This window comes from Ambystoma mexicanum, chromosome 8, assembly GCF_040938575.1.
Source record: "Ambystoma mexicanum isolate Mex_15411 chromosome 8, UKY_AmexF1_1, whole genome shotgun sequence".
Classification (NCBI taxonomy): Eukaryota; Metazoa; Chordata; class Amphibia; order Caudata; family Ambystomatidae; genus Ambystoma; species Ambystoma mexicanum.
In genome coordinates, this window is record NC_090929.1 from 181295513 (window position 1) to 181308831 (window position 13319).

The window sequence follows — 13319 nt, forward strand, 5'->3', positions numbered from 1 at the left end:
ATGCAGCTTGTTGGGGCTTGTGCTCAGCTTGCAGGATTGGCAAAGAGAGTCCACTAACCTCCACAGTTCTAACCCCAGACAAGGCAATATGGTATTTCCCAGATGTCGCGGACAACTAGGATAGAGACGCAAACTAACCAACCCTACTAACTATTTTCTCCTCTGCATACACCTCTCAAACTCCAAACCAAACACAATCAAAACCTACAGCACAACAAACCGCACAAACTTCACTACATTGCAACAACAAAACAAAAACACACATAGTCTTGCACAACAGTACAGGACGACTACCGGCCGCAAACACCCCAGGCCCAGCCAACGGACCCACCGGGCTGAGGCCGCCAACAGCACATCACTGCTCTCTTGCTCTTTTCCTGCTTCATTCCACTAACTCAACCTCCCCTCCTCTTTCAGAGCCGCCAGAGGGCCAGGGGACCACTCCGGTGGTGTTAGTGCGCGGTACAAATGTCCTTTAACATTAACATGTGTGTCGATACTGGCTCCTCCTCCACGTCCTCGCCCTCAAGATTTTGGCATATCCCCATATGTGCCCTTACTGGTAGTGCTCAGTGAAGTGGAATCGGTGTGATAAAGGGAAGTGCATGTTTGTGAATGTGTGTGTCATGAACAGCTTTGTACTAATGCAGCTAACCTATTTTGCCCTCGCACCCCACGCCTTCGTAACTTCACTGAATGCACGGCATCACTCCCAGACACCTCTGCACACACATACAATACACACACTATTCCACAAAATCTCTGCCATAAGAAGTATTTATTTATTTTGCAATTTTTATAGCGCCACAACCCAGAGGCCTCTGGGTGCTGTTCTTAAGAATGGAAATAAAAACACAATGGTTACATGGTTGCACATATACATAACAAACATTATACAATACAAACATTATACAAACATCTAGGCTATAACGTCACCTTTGCTTGGGGTGATCCTCTTTGTAGCTATAGTGCTGAATGTTGAACATGACTTAGTTTAGTAGTTCCTTTGTGAAGAGCCACGTTTTCAGCTGTTTTCGGAAGGTCCAGAATGAATCTTCTGATCTTATTGCAGTTGGTAGTGCGCTCCAGTGTCTAGCCGCTACCACTGGTAGAATGAAGCTAACTTTCAAGACAAAAAAGTAGAACGGTAGCTACTCAGATATCTTCTATGTACTTAAACACAACCCCCCCCCCCCGCACCACCGGTTTAGTTCATAGTACTCCTCCTTTCCACCCATTCACTTGCCATTCAGACAAGGGTGACTAACAGGGCCTTGGCCACCCTCTTTAACTTTAATGAGCAAAATGCACACACGCATTGTAGCACCTCCCAATTTTCGCATATCTGGACTTTGGCCCCTCCAACGGCGTTCGACCAACAGCACGCTGGGACCATAATTATGGTGAAAGGTGCTATACAAATGACAAAGTGAATTAAATGAATGAATACACATACATGCCATCAACCCTATTCTGGAGCGAGCCTATCGATTTTACATGGCCGAATACATTGTTATATTTTTCCACATTAGGTAAGACTCAGCAGGATGCAAGTCAATGGGCAAATTAATTTTCCAACTTTCCATCTCATCATCTCCCTCCTCGGTCTTGGAAATGGTTGGCAGGAGTGCATTCATTCACTCATTTTGAATCAGCCAGCACTCATGTGTCACCATGGCCGTATTCCCCTTAATACACATGTGCCATTGTAAACACGGACACAGCATTGTCTCAACACAGGCACGCACCCATTCACTCTGCCGACATCACAATTTCCACCCGTTGCCATTGATGTAGGGGTATAATCACACCCATTGCAGACATTACCACATTACTGCTGCTTGTCATTTCACTGATGTTTACTCAATGAAGATGCCACTAACAGTCGTACAGTTCTGGGTAATCATTGGACCGCTGACATCCAATCTTTCAGCACATTGTCCTTCACACACCCAAAGGCGTTGCTAAGGGGTGGTTTAGGGGGCTATAGCCCTGGGTCATTTGGTTTTAGTCCTGGATAGAATCTCAGGAGCTACAACCAAAAGGTTAGCTAGCCCCGAGTCCCGACAGCCCCAACATTAGCGTAGCGCCTGATCGTTTCCAGCAACCACATTTTATTGGCAACGAACACAGGTGTTGGCCTGTGAGAATGCTCACCTGGTTCTGCAACAGCTGTGTCCCTTCCCCCATTGCACCCTGGTGGATCAACGCCAGCACTGCCTTCTGGGCAGGTGTCAGGCTGATTCCTGTCACTGGCCTGCTCCTCATTCCTTTGCCACTGCCATGGGCTCTTTGTATGTCCAACAAGCAAATCCTAGCGAGGAACCTTTCCAATGGATACTTATAACGGTAGACCTCAGCACCCTATGATTTGTTGAAAGGATAATGATTGTCGCAAGATTTGAGCAACATCGGAGATAATATGGTTCCTCCACTCTGTTTTTTAAACAGACATTGCATAAGGTAGTTGCACTTTTCCATTCATGCGCCAATTTTGACAAAGAAAAAACTCCACTCAATTGGAACACAGTAAATATGGTTCTATAATAGAGTGGGTGCTCTTTACGATGACACGTGTTTCAACGGACTGCGCCGTCTTTTTCAAATCAGGGCCAATGGTATTAGTTGCTAATTTGGAACGTAGCTTTTCAGCAAAAAACAAGCTCCATACAATTCTGTCCGCATTCGGAACGCGGACAGAATTGTACAGAGCTTGTTTTTTGAACTGCAGAGCAGGCTGGGATTTAACCCGTGAATCTTTTTTGCCATGTTGAAAAGCTACGTTCCAAGTTAGCAACTAATACCATTGGCCCTGATTTGAAAAAGACAGCGCAGTCCGTTGAAACACGTGTCATCGTAAAGGGCACACTCTTTGTATGTCCAGCTTGCTTTTGTTGGCATTTTCACAACCTCCTCAGCGTTACTTAACTTCCTTCGAGAACTAGTGAGCAAAACCAAGGGAGTTAGTGTTTGAGGGTAGCTTCACCCGGATCACAATTTTGGACTGATAGTCTGTACCTGACATGATGCAGCTGGTAAAGGGGGTCCTCATGTTGGGACATGTATTCAATAATGAGGCCCACCTATTCAGCAGTAAAGTTATTGGTCTTTCTTGTCGGGTCCCCATCCTGGCCATTTTGATCCTTCTTGGAGGCCATATTAGTGATCCAGGTCATTTTCTGCCCTACGCAGAAGTTGCATGGCACAAACCCAGGTGCACGATGGCTGCTTCCTGCTTTTTGTGTGTTTTTTAGAGTAATTGCTCACATTTTCTGACACATCTAATGCAAGTCAAAAGGTGTGGGACAAACGATGTTCAGCTGCGCTTTGGAAAAAGAATACTATGTTGACTGCTGCTTGGGTAGGTGTATATGGACTTCCCCACAACCTACAGACATAAACCATGAAAGAATGGTAAACCTTCATCCATGTGCATGTCCTTAACTGCTAATAGCTCATTAGTTTAGAATTATATTTGAGTAGAGATGTGAGCTAGCAGTCTTGGCAGTTATTTTTCCTCTCTCGGAAATGAGGGTAAGTCACTTTTCAAATTGGTGAAACCAACTGACCAAGGTCGAAACACGTGTTGGCACGTGGGCACTTGCAACTTCTCAAACCACACATGTTTTCTTTTAGAATATGGAATAAACGGTTTCACCAATTTGAAAAGTGGATTACCGACATCTAATGCAGTAGAAACTTTTTCATGCAAACTGATAAGTGATGACATTTGCTTATAATATGTGTTTATCTGCTGTACACCTTGTGGAGTACCGATGCTGGCTATTTTCTGAACTGATGGCCTTGAAAAAGCTTGTCACCGGAGAGAAATGCTTACCGGACAGTAACAAATGCATAAAATATGCAAATAAATTCAGCTAATAAAGCAATCTTCTGACAAGTGTGGAAGAGTTTGAGTTATACAGTCAAAGGGACCTGATGGGTGCCTACTATTTAACATTGCATGCTGCATCACTGACAGATAACTCATTGCATGCTTTTGTTAGGTCTCTTCAGCAGTGATGTTTGTATGACTCCAAGGGCCTGATTCATAGAATTGTTTGCACACTTAAAAGTAACTTTGTGCACTTTCCAGCACCTAAAACTCCTTTTTGCGATTCATGGATCAGACTTTGCGTGTCTTTCTGTTACTTTGCAGGGGTCCGTTATGACTTTGCGTGTCGTCGAGCGGTTTGCGCGACACGCCACGCAAAGTGTGGGACGGGCGTACACAAAGAAATAAATATGGGGCGGAATATGCATATTTCTCATTCTCGCCGCAAAATGAGCACGAATGAGGAATAATGTGGGCTTGTTGAGGGACGGACTACGCAACGAAATCACACGCCCAGTCAAGCGCAAACCTAATTGTATTCATGGATTCCTACGTGCAAATTTGCATTGGGAAAAGTCACACGCAAATCTCATGATCTTACCCCCACATGATAGGTTGCGCAAAGAACAACGCACATAGGGACTGACGCACAAAGTAACATTTATATAGAAATTCAGGGGTGACAGTAATTAGTTGAGGTGACGCTTGGAGTTTGGCGTGATTGTACGCAGATTAACCGGGTGCCGCTTGGAGTTAGGGATGATCATATGCAGATTAACGGGCTGCAGCCTAGAGTTACAAGGGATCGTATGCAGTATCACCGGGATGCTGCCTTGGGTTGCGGGGGACAGCACATAGTATTGCCTGGGTGCTGGATGGTGGGGATAAGGTAGGCACAAAGTCTGGTATTTGTTGCTGGTTTTAGTTTGTCTGGGGGCGTGTTGTGGCCGTTCCAGGCACAACACGGTTTTCTTTGCGCCTCGGGTTACTTTGCGCTTTGAAATCCATGAATACGTGAACATGGAAAAAAACTTTAGCCGCAAAGTAGTTTTAGGGCTAAGTGCTTTGCAGGGACTTTGCACTTTTTCTATGAATCGAGCCCCAAGTGTGTGAGGAATGCCTTGAGGATTGCTCATAGTCGACCACTGTAGCCATTCAATGACATCACCTGTTCACAAAGAGCTGCTCAGTAGGGGTGGCCCAAGAGACTTGCAGGCCCACTCCTCAACTGGGGAGGCAGATTTTACAGTTAGCCCTGTCCTACAAGACTTATCCACCTCTGTAAATATTTTATAAAGAGGAGTTTCAGTCAAACAAAACTATCCCACGGCGATTCCACAAAATTACATACTTTTCTTGTTCCAGTTATCCCCGCAAGGGAGACATCAGGACGTTTCTGGCGCATCGAGGCCAAAGTAATATGCCAGAAGAAAAATGCTAAATGACTGAAATTGAGAAATAAATCACCAAAAGGAGCAATTATTTAAAGAGCAATGATCTCACTACCATGAAACAGAAATATAGGACATCTCTCCTGATGAGCCACTGCAAGAAGTGGTGAAACACGTGTTGACAGAGTTATGAGAACCTTATTTGGCCATCAATTATGGACAATTGAGAGAGTAATTTGGCAATCACTTATGGAAGATTAGAACTGACTGAAAACAGTGAATGACATGTGTCTTTTCTTTGAAAAAATCTAGTAAACCAGTTGACGCATTTGGGCAAAACCTTTCTTTTCTAAAAACACCTCTGCAGATCATCTCTCAGTGTTGTGGATCAAAATATGCAACACACCTGCAGAAAGGCGGAGCACTAGCAGGAAACAGCAGTGAACCGGCACCGCCACCTGGTCTGGACCCAATCTGGGCACGAGGAGGACTTCTTACCAATACCATCGCAAGTGATGATGGGGTGACGATGAGTCGCTGACACTTGTACTTGATCACTAAAGGGTGGTTAAAGTGGTTGCTGGACAATGTAGCATAGCGGTGTCAGCCCCCATTGGCGCCCCCCCCTTTTCGTGTAAAGATGCCATCTCTTGGAACCTAAAAACCTGTGCAGTTAGTGAATAATAGTCCAACAACATTTTTACATTTTTGGAAACGCAGATCACAGTTTATTGGAGCATACAATACAAAATTGGGGGCAGTCCCAGCCCTAAAGCACCATGGTTCATGACCATCTATACCACAAAAAACGCCTAGCCCCCAAAAAGTGGGGCAACTTCTGACGGTTCCGGTGTCCCCTTGCCGCCTCCATGCATGTCGCAAGGCACCGGACATTTGCGCCAGATTGGTGCACAGAGTGCTTCTCCCTCGGGCCACTGCACATGAAGGTGAGGAGTCTCCAGTGTCCATAGGGATCCAATGCCCGTCGTCCGAATTTGGCTCGGGTACGGCCATCGGGAAACCACCCACGGTTCAAGCCGTGGCAAACTCCTCCCCGGCTAGGACTGCCCCAAACTCCGCCTGTTACAAAAAAGAACCAATTAATACAAAATAAAGCCAGCAAATCCACACAATTCCCTTCACCCACTTACACCTCGATCTCTGCTGAAAAATTAAACGTTACTACAAATTCAATCCTGAAAAACGTTTTTCAAAACTTCTATCCCTGACACATGCCCCAGTTAATGCTTAAAATTTGGAACAACTGCTACGAGACCTTAAAAAGCTCTGCCCTTTGCATCCACTTACACCTCACTGTCCGCTGGAAACGTAAGAATTAACACAAATTGCCTGCAACACTGACAAATGCATAAAATTTGAAGTCTGCAGGTCTTTTCAAACCTTCTTGCCCTTCGCACCCTACTCCTGATGTGAAAATTCTACCATATGCCGCAAACCATTTTTACTCCCTTTCCCTGGAACTTACTTACTCTCGCTTTACTCAGAAAATGTAATGTAAAAACTGTTTGAATTAAGAAATCCTCTGAAACCATTTTCCATTACCCCCATTGGCACCTCGCTCTCTGGATAAAAATTGGTCAATAATACCCCACATTGAAAGCCAACCCTTGAAACTGATTACAACACCTGCACTTACGCCTAGCTCCTCCGTCCCACCTACTTCCCACCTCACTGTTTTTACCAAGCCTGCTCTTCATACCCCAGTTCATCCAAATTTGCTCCCTGACTGCCATTGGGTGCGGGTGGGTGGGTAATTCGACGGAGGAGGACTGCAAAGAGGCCGTTCTTGCAGTCCTCCTCCGTATTTGTAGGCCGTCTCCCAGGGCTGGCTGGAAATTCCTGCACAGCCTGGGGACGCCAGCCCCCACTCGGATTGAGCGGAGGGGGTAGGAACCTCCATAGAGGAGAGGGGGTGCTGCCAGAGGGGCGTCCATGCTATGTGGGACGTCCCTCGAGCGCCCCCTGCAGGGGCTGGTACATCCCCTTAACCCAGAGGGAAAAGGCATGAACTTGAGAGCACTGGAACCTGGGTGGAGGAGGGAAACACGTGCATCATATTAAGGGTAATGAAAGCAGAGAGAGGGAGAGAACCAGAGAAAGGGGAGAAAGAGGGAAATAGCAAGAGTAATAGCCTTAATATGAGTTTGGGTTTACCTGAAAAAACAGGCAGAAATGATGGTACTCCTGTTTTTTCTGAATGCCTACTTATGAGTCTATAAAACCAAAAGACACCTTCATGTCCAAGGCGGTATGACCGGCAGCGGTAATACAACTACTCCCCGATGAAGTCCAATGGAATTTCGCAATGGGGAATACCTTGAACTCCCATTCAGATGCCAATTAACACAGATATTTGCAATTACGTTGGAGACACTAGCATTGCTAACTTCAACAGAATCGCAATGAGCGCCAGAGAGAGTTTGGTCGGAGAAGAATTTTGGTTACAATGAGTGAAGCAATTACTCCCACCCTGCTTGCATCTGTCATATTAAGGCAGTACTGAACTTTGGGAGGAAGCCAGAGGAAAACCGCCATTTTAGGGAGCAGCAAATTCTCGGAAAGTCACATGAGGGGAACCATTTTGGGGCCAGCGTAGATTTGCCATGTAAATGTGGTTGCAAACTTGAAAAACGCGTTTCGGCTTGCCCGAAACGTACTACTAGAAACGCCTTGTTCGGGTAAAGAAGGGACTTTTCTCTTATAAGAAAACATTTAGGGCCTGAAGTTAAAACTGACGCACCTGTGAAAACCCATAGCATGCATTTATCAATGGAAGCTAAGAGTTGGCCTCCACCAGCAGGCTTGCCCTGGTCTAGCAGGAGAGGAAGGGAAACGCACGCGGAGGAAGGGAGAACTTGCCAGCTGGACAAGAGCCAACGACGGGAAACGGTTTTATCAGCAGAGCAAGCAAAGTTCAGCCACAACTTAAGCAGCACCGATGAAATTATGTATAAAGCCGCTCAGCCGCAACCCTTCATTGGAGCGTGGTAAATATATCGCCAGCGGCCTCTCATCGCAAATTATTAACGCGGGTGGCAGTGTCTTACGGGTGACACAGCCTGGATGAAAGCCAACTGCAGCTAGGGACAGCACTCACAGCCATTACACACGCCCTCTTAATCTTTGCAATCCTGCTCATGTGGTCCTTCGAACGGCAGAATGTCGTACATAACGCCGAGTGACAGGAATCTGTTTAATTATATGTATATATTTATGTTGCAACACCGCAGTTGAGGTTCCCTTCACATAGAGAACATTCCTCTGAAACGTTTGGCTCTCTCAACGAAAGCTTCCCAAATTCGTCAGAAAAGAAATGTGGCCGCTCACTCATGACAAATTTGGTGAAATGCGATGACCGTTTTAATGGCAAAAATAAAAATATTTACAAAATGCGTTTTAGTCATTTTTTCCCATAGACACAAAACCAACACGTTCTGGACACATCTCTCTAAATCGGCAACTCGATTTTCGATACTTCAAGCATTTACCTCGCCATTGTGATGGAACAGGTGCACGCCGCTGACAAAAAGGTGTCTGCTGTCTCCCTTTCTCTCTGCCATACAAATGCCCCGGCATTTGCACTGGCATGCATTTTCATGGCGGTGCAAATGCTGGGGATCCCTATGGAGCTTGCCGGCTTTATACACCAGCATAATTCTAATTGTTTTCTTTATAACGCACTTAATAATAAAGAGTTTTCTAAGCGCGGACCGGGGATTCAAACCTGTGTTGCATTTGCAAAACACACAAACAAACAAACACACACACACACACACACACACACTCTCTCGCTCTCTCTCTCACCTCCTCAGCCTTCCTCCTTGCACCCCATATAGTGCTTTCCATTTGTCCCATCTTCTCTAATTGCTACTCTATCGACTATCCTATCCCTCTCACAAAGTCTGGAAGGAAAAAGTTAAAGAGGGATATCCTGGTCTCCAACCCAGGTCTCCCTACTGCTGCTACCTACATCAGTGCTTCCTCCTGACATCCTCTTTGTCGTTCCCTCTGCTGACCTATGGACCCATCATATGGTCTCTATTCTCTCTCCTATGTCCTCTTCTCCCATTAATGGTGGCACCCAGTGGGATGCCCCCCTGGCCTCCTTTCACTCCCCCAAACCATCATTAATGTCTATCTGAATGGGGCTGTCTTGGTCCAGGGCCCTCAGCCCAATCTTCTACTTTTCGATAGGCACTTCCCACATCTTATCAACTTCTTCTCTTCTCATGCTACTCCTTCTAACAACTCTCTGGCTCGTTTGCCATCACCTTCCCGCCGTCGCCTCTCTGGCACCTACCTTCTCCTCCTCTCTGACCCCCGTCCCTCCACAATCTTCTGCCCCTACCCCCTCAAGGGCCCCTCTACAACCTCCGATGGGTTACCTCCATCCTGTACCCCACCCCAGAAGTCTTTCAAATGTGGCAACCTGCTCCACATCGCTCCTCTCAACTCTCGCTCTGCTGTCAAACAATCCTCTGACATCTGCCGCCTACTCGACCACCTTGACCTGGATGTCCTTGCTCTCACAGAGACTTGGGTTATGGCCAGCTGTATCACAAGTTTTGACACCCTCCTCCTGGTGGGCTACAAGATCCTCTCCGAGCAAGAACCCACCGGCCTGGAGTTGGAGTGGGCCTGATCTTTCCGGAATGGGTCCCTGTTTCTGTAATTCCATGCATGCCTACTCCTCCTTTGACTGCCTGTTCTGCATGTTCTGCATCTCTCCTGCCCTCTCTCTGACTGTGGCCACCATCTACAGGCCACCTGGCCAGGTTGCCCCGTCCTCTCAGAGGTGGCTGACCTCTCCTCTTCTCTCCTTGCCTCTACCTCTCAATTTCTCCTCCTCTGAAACCTCAACATCCACCTGTATGCTTCTAACCCTTTCTCTGGGCTCTTCCGCAACCTCTCTCCAACATGCTCTCTCTCGCCATTCTACCCTCTGGTACGACACACTCTGCTTGACACACCTTTGATGTTCTCATCTCCTCTGACACACTCCTCTATAACCCTCTCACCACTCCTCTCTCTTGGACTAACCACTTTCTGCTTTCCTCCCATGTGAAACTGTCCCTCAGGCAAAGCACAGACCAGCACTGCCACTTACCTTCTCGGTCATTCGGCCCATGAAGCGTGTGTCAGTGGATGCCTTTGCCTCAACTTTCTCTGCTGCTTCTACTCCTGCGGCTAACTCACACTCTGACACAGCCCTCTATAACCTGCATCTTTCTATCTCCAGCACTCTAGACATCCTTGCTCCTGTCATGAGAATCCGTCTGAAGCCTACCTCCAAGTGCAACTCTTGGTATGACTCTGACCTTGCTGCTCCGAAACGCAAGTGAAGGGTGGCTGAGAGGTAGTGGCAGGCTTCCAAGGCAATACAGACTCTCTGTCCTGTCCAAAAAGAGAGTCCATATCCAAACCCGCGTCTCCGCAGCCTCTAACAACATGGCCACACTTTTTAAAATCTGAAAGGAGCTGGCCAATCCTTCTGCAGTCTCCACTGTTCCCCCCCCCAGGCCCTCTGTATGGCTCTGACTTCCCACTTCACCACTAAAACTCAGGACATCCTCTCCTTGCTCTGCTCTTCCTCTCCCTCTACCTCTCTTAGCCCCCCTCTGGCCGCCTCTCTCTCTCCTCATCCTTTCGCCTCTTTCTCTCTGACAACACCTGACGATGTTTCTAAAGAAGTAAGATCTATGAAAGTGTAGTCCAAACAGGGGGTCCCCTGCTCCTTCAGAACCATCAAGGACCACATTGACATCCTCGCTCCAGCCTTGGCCAATTTCTGCAGTCACTCTTTTGCCACTGGATCTTTCCTCTCTCTCCTCAAGCACTCCCTTGTGCACACCCTCCTTAAAAAAGCCTTCTGCCGATCCTACCTGTCTGGCAAACTATCACGCAATCTCTATCACTTCTTTCCTGGACAAACCTCTGGAAAACATGGCCATCTCCCAGCTTACTCTCCATACTGAATCAGTTGGTTGTCTCCATGACAATCAGTCTGGCATCAGAACAGCCAGATGCACAGACGCTTCTCTCCTGAACACCTGTGATGATCTTCTCTCTAATCTTGATTCCAGCCTTCCTTCTGTCCTCATCCTCCTAGACCTTTCCTCTGCATTTTACACAGTCAATCACGCCATCCTGATCAATTGACTCTGTGAGAACCTGGGCAACTCGAATCACTTGCACAATCTGAATGACACAAGGCCTAGTAAGTTTGTTTGTCTTGTCCTCCCTCTGTCCTCCCTCCCTTGTCTTGTCGCGCCTAGAAATACTTGTGTACTAGCGCATTATAAATGGCATACCATATCATATCATATCACCTATTACCAACAGCCACATTTGTTGGGACATGGACACTGATACTTATGATCCATGCGCAAAACACACACATGTACGAGCACTAACTAGATTTCTTTGGATGTGCTCACAGATGTATTTGTAATGTACTGCAATGTAAGACGTCTTGTGTAACACACCTCTGCCAATTTAGCAGCCTCGTTTGCAGGTGACAATGCAAGAGAAGAGATGGTTGGGACGGTTAGTGTGTTAGCAAGAAAGGTAGATATGAAACCTGTTGTGTTGATGAGTGCAGACCGAAGGGAAGAACCCAAGTCCTGAATGCCGGTATTGTTCTAGGAGGTGTATGTTTTATCTGAAGGGGAAGTCCCACTCTTTTTTAGATGACTGTGTCTGACATGGAGAGAGGTGGTGGTGTGGAGTGGGATAGGCTGTTGGTGAAAGAGACAATGGTGTGATGAATTACTCTCTGAGCTCTGAGCAGGCCCCGGTAGGTTAATGGTATGTGGAGGGTGCTGGTAAGCAGAACGTTATTGTAAGTGGGGTTCAGTGTGTAGTGTATGGATGATAGTAGATTGTAGATTGTGCCGCGGCAACATGCAGCAAAAAGAATGCCCATTATTTGTGTCGGTATGTGCTGTTAGATGTTTAAGTGACCAGAGCTGCGGCACAACACAGACTGATCGTGGTGGATATACTGATGACCAGAGCTTCCCACGGGTAAGTCTATAGACTTTAAAACTCATGCGAATTAAACGCGCGTGCACTCAAACCCTGTACTAATGAGGATGCAACCGCTGTCATTTTAGAGAAAATCATACTTCGTTTGAAATCATGCTTCTACTATCATTTCAGAGCATCTCCTTTTGGCCCGGCTAACTATCGCCCTTTACACCCGTCCTGGGCAAACTCTTGGAAAAGCTGGCTATCTCTCAGCTCAACCTTCACTCCGATTCTGTTGGCTGTCTCCATGACCACCAGTCTGGCTTCAGAGCTGCCAGAAGCATGGAAACTGTTCTCCTGAACATCCGTGAAGATCTGCTCTCCAACCTTGACTCTAACATTCCCTCTGTCCTCATCCTGTTCGATCTCTCCTCTGCCTTGAACACGGTCAACCATACCATCCTGTTCAACTGTCTCTGTGATAACCTGGGTATCACCAATCAGGCTCTGGCCTGGCTGACCTCATTCCTCTTAGGTCCAAAATACCTTCAGCTATCCCTCTGCAAATACCTCCCCCCTCGTCGTGCTCTTCGCTCCTCTACCTCTAACTCCCTCAGGGTTAGTCATTTTTCAAAGAAACAAGCTGGCGGTAGATCTCTGTCCTCGGCTGGGGCCTCCCTCTGGAACAGCCTCCCTGTCACTCTAAAACTTGAGGAGAACCATCTTCATTTCAGTAAGCACCTTAAGACCTCCCTCTTTGCTTCTGCCCCCTCTCCCCCGCTGATCTGTTCTCTCTCGCACCGTGCACCTGGCCACCCTCTGTCCTCCGGGCCCAGGTACCTGCTCACCCTGCCACTCTCCTGCACTGCCTCCTGGTCACCCCTTGTACCGGGGTCTGTATCTGTACCCATACAGTCCCCCCTTTCTTCCTGCACTTATCAGTTTTACCGTGTCTTCTGACTTAAACCCAGCATTTGCCGCTTTTTGGCTGCACTACCACTATTATTTATTTATTATTATTTTTTTGTTTTTCTCCTTTACTCCGCACTTTCCACTTCTACCCCCTTCTATGCACTTTTCCCCTCTCCCTCTCCCATGCACTT